Raw genomic sequence first — 4,141 nt, forward strand, 5'->3', positions numbered from 1 at the left:
TGTTTTTTGGGTCGACTGGATTTTTTGTTTTCCAAATTTGCCTTCATTCATATTTTCTATCTACAATGCTATAATCTGATTTTTTGTGTAAATATAATATTCAACTCTAATTGAATTGGTCAACAATTGCGGTTGGGTTTCTGTTGGAATTCGATGGACTTTTTGCTATTGGGCTTCAGTTGCAATTTGGTTGGGTTTATTTTGAGTGAGCTTCCGTTGCAAATTTTTTAAAAATCAACCTCACCATATTGACTGGGCTTTTGTTGGATTTGTTTTTGTGGTTTGATTAATTAGACAGTTCTCAATTTCACGCTCATACAGCGTACCCAAAATGCTATAGTTCTTAGTTCTAATAAGAAAGCGAACTCCCGTTTTTTTTGGTTCAACAAGTTATGATAAAAAACATTTCCTTATTATCCACCGAAAATATTTTCCAAATTATCTACCCGAAAATGATGCTACCCTTCGGCTTGGAACGGTGCGGGCTTTCTTCCCCACTATTTCCTTCCAAACAGTGCGCCTCTCTTTTTCTCTCTCTCTTCCATCTCTCCCTCTCATGTCAGGCTTTTCCTTCATTCAACGAATGCAACACATTGAATTTTAATGGGTTTTTTTCTCTCGGCCTTCCATATTTAGTTGCAGATTGAAGAGTTTGGTTCTCTCGACCCGATCTATTCCCGGTCGCTCTATTTCCATTTGTTCTTATCATCATTTGGATCTCCATTATTTACAAAGCACTCAAGAATGGCAAATGACAAAAGTCATACTGGATGTCTTACGCGGTTCTAAGAGTTGTATCCTTATGTTTGAGATTGGAGGATGTGTGAGTATTACATCGGCTGTCTCTGTTATTTTGATTTTTTTTCTTTTCTGATTATCTCTTCATCCAGTTTATTAATTAGTCTAAACCGATCTTTGGAATTTGGCTAAAGATTTAAGGCACTTCCGTCATTTAATTATTTAATTATTATAACGTACTCTGTTCTTTAACTTTTTCAATTCCATACTTTTCATTTTTTTTTCTTTCCTATTTGAATTTCGTGTACATATTTAGACATTGAATTTCATCATCAAATCTCTCTCTCTTTCTAACAAAATGTTGTTTTTACTGACAGGAAAGGAACAACCGTTTCTACCACATTAGTCCCTTTACTCTAGCATCATGTAAGTTAAATCTTTTTTCATTTCAGTGGTGGATTTTATCTATTGTAATTTATGTTGAATTACACACCGTATTCTTTGGTGAACACATTCTTAAGAAATGCACTGCTTAAGATATATTAATATGTCAAAAATTGGAATTCACTGATCAAATCTGTTAATAATGAAATTCATTGATCAATCTTCTGTTTAATTTCTCACTGGCTAATACGTTGGTTTTATTTTTATTTCACTACTTTGCCTATTAATTTCCTACTTCAATTCTCAATTTCAATACTGTGCTTTTTTTCCTCAAAATTCTTAGAAAGGTTGCGATCGTCTTTTCATCACCAAGTTGTAAAGGCTTGCTTTATGTGACGCATATCAATATTATGTTATGCCAACTTTTCTCTGTACTTCACCAAGTCCTTAAGCTTTTACTCAAAGAATATGTGCAAAGGATGTTTCCATTTTTATTTTGATTTGAAGTTTTTTTCCGTGTGTGTAGGGATGTGTTGGTCAATCAATTTGTAAAATGTTGAAAGGGCCTCTTCACGCGGCCTTTTCATTTTCAAGAATTCCACATTTTTGGGGGTTTTCATTTATGTGCTTCAATAAATGCAGTCTTTCTTAATGTTGAACTCGCTAATAACACGGAGCTTCCATTTTCTTTTGGATCTCTATGCTTCTTTCACCAATTTATTTTACTGTACTTGCTTTAAGATATGTAGTAGTTAGTTTGTTGTCTTGGTGTCCTGTCATTTTTTTAATTGCTTTCTTTCTAATTATGAAATGATGTTTATGCTCTTCTATTCTTTTTCTTTTTTAATAACGCCCCACCTTCTTTCGCAGGGAAAAGCTATACATTCACTCTGAAGATTCATGCATCCTGCATGGCTTTTGCTAATTGTTACTTTTGGCTGCAGGTAGTCTTCTTTTCTATTTTTCATATCAACTCTTTTATAAGTTTCTCCTAAAGCATTTTGTAGTCCAGTTAGGATTCTTAGAGTGTTGGGATACTTTTAAACCATAGCACTCTAATTTTTTTTAGAGTTCTACCTTTCAACAAATTAGGTCTTTTATACTTATACCTATGAGTTATTCCTGGTCAATACTAATATCCCTTAATTAGGGTACACATTGTTAACTCTATGAGTTTGGTTGGGGGATACAAGTCTCGAACAGGCACTAGGATAATGGAGGGTGTTTGCATGTGGGCATAAAATCATATGCAGGTGGCAGAACTTTTCTAAGAATGGGTAGGAGACATTTATCTGTTCTAAAGTTATATATGTCTAAATGTTGGTTATCCTTCTTATTCTGCTTTTCTGCTAAGCATTGCAAATGGTGATGATCCATATGTTAACGATGATATGCTTACAATTTTAGGTGATATTACAATCCCATAGGAAGATGAAGGCTCCATTACTCATTTAATACATGATATTTTTCGTAACCCATGCGATAATGCAAGTGATATAAAACACATTGTCGGAAGAGTGTTGTTGACTCCATTGAGTTGAATATGTCAATAAATTGAATGAGCGTGTTCTAATTTTTTTCCTTGTAGAAGAAGTAATTTTTTTTCTCAGTTTTGACTCATTTGAGGATGATATACCCAATTTACAAGGAAGCTTACCAGCACATAAGCTTCGACTTAAGTTGAAGCACTAATTATGTTATTGAGAAACCTTGATGCTGCAAGTGATTTGTGCAGTGGGACAAGGGTGATTTTTCTGGGATTTACCAGAGACAAAATTTATGGAGAAATTGTAACTGCTATGCGACAGGAAATAGGTCAGGAATTTATACCACACATTCCAATGAAACCATCAGAAAATGTTAACCTACTGTTCGAGTTTATTATGAAGCAACTCCCGATAAGATTGAGTTTTGGTTTAACCATTAATAAATCACAAGGGTAGACCATAAATCTGCAAGAACCCGTTTTCTGTCGTGGTTGTTGGTATGTTGAGAAGTGTTTCACAAGACAGTATAAAGATCTTAATTGTTCAGTCTAAGATCTCCCTTGAACCTACACTAAAAATGTGGTATGTATAGAAGTACTACTCGCTTCAAAAACACAACTAACAATGATTTCTGGTATTAACACGTTCATTTTCATAATTACATAGCAACTATTATTTAACATACTTCAAGTTGTGCATACCACATTTATGTTTTCTGAATTTTTTCCGTCTGCAGGATTCCAATTGGAAAAGGTTGTGCCAGCTGATTCAGGTTGTTTTCCTAAATTTCTCCAACTTCAAACAATATTCATAATATTTGGTAATTGTATCCAGAACCAATTGCGAGCCAAGGGTCACAGAATTGATACTGCTAGAATGGATGGGTTGCTAAACAAATAAATTATATCAGATTGGCAACGTTGTTATATTGATGGTTGAGAACGGCTATTTGGTTAATTTTAATGTAAAAAGAAACTATTCAACTCAGAAGTTTTTCAACAAGTTCCTTCACTTGCTTCCTTCTATCAATTGAACATACCAGTTGGAATGCATGATTCTCTCCAGAAAAGAAAATGGTGCTATTGTGAATATAGAGTAGTAGATCTCTTTGGATTGCCCTGTTTTTATTGGAGTCAATGAATGATCTTATTGTTTCCTATAAGATTGCATCACCTTTTGGTAATCATTGGGTAGACAGTGTGTTGCAATTTCAGTTGGATGTATCATGTTCAAATCAGAAATAAAGTTCCTGAAATTGTGCTGAAGTGCTGTCTCTGTTCTCTACTTTTTTTTTATAAAAAAAATGGATAGATGTTCTCCAGATATTCTAATTGTTGTTTCGCAGGCGCAAGGCGCGTGCCATTTTGCTAGTATTAAGAGATCAAACTATATATAGTTGCCACATAAACCTTCAAAAAAATTCTCAAATCTCAAATTTGATAAAAATCAGACCTTGTAAATGAATTTAGTAACCTTGCATACTGTGCCAAAATCGCCATCTCCAAGCTTATTAGCATTAGAAAAAGCATTTG

The 4,141-nt window shown here is 34.0% G+C and overlaps 1 long non-coding RNA gene across 6 annotated transcripts; it reads left to right on the forward strand.

Annotated features, from left to right (window-relative positions):
* The first annotated feature begins 345 nt into the window (after positions 1-345).
* On the forward strand, positions 346-3,874 carry LOC147477532 (uncharacterized). 6 transcript variants are annotated; one of them, XR_015208404.1, is made up of 6 exons: positions 346-823; positions 1,116-1,164; positions 1,993-2,066; positions 2,273-2,399; positions 3,346-3,362; positions 3,444-3,634. It is a non-coding gene; the product is annotated as an uncharacterized LOC147477532 (long non-coding RNA). The 6 variants fall into 6 exon arrangements; XR_015208403.1 differs by having other exon boundaries at positions 2,273-2,937; positions 3,346-3,874; XR_015208402.1 differs by having other exon boundaries at positions 3,346-3,874.
* The last annotated feature ends 267 nt before the right edge of the window (positions 3,875-4,141 follow it).

This window comes from Coptis chinensis, chromosome 9, assembly GCF_015680905.1.
Source record: "Coptis chinensis isolate HL-2020 chromosome 9, ASM1568090v1, whole genome shotgun sequence".
NCBI lineage: Eukaryota > Viridiplantae > Streptophyta > Magnoliopsida > Ranunculales > Ranunculaceae > Coptis > Coptis chinensis.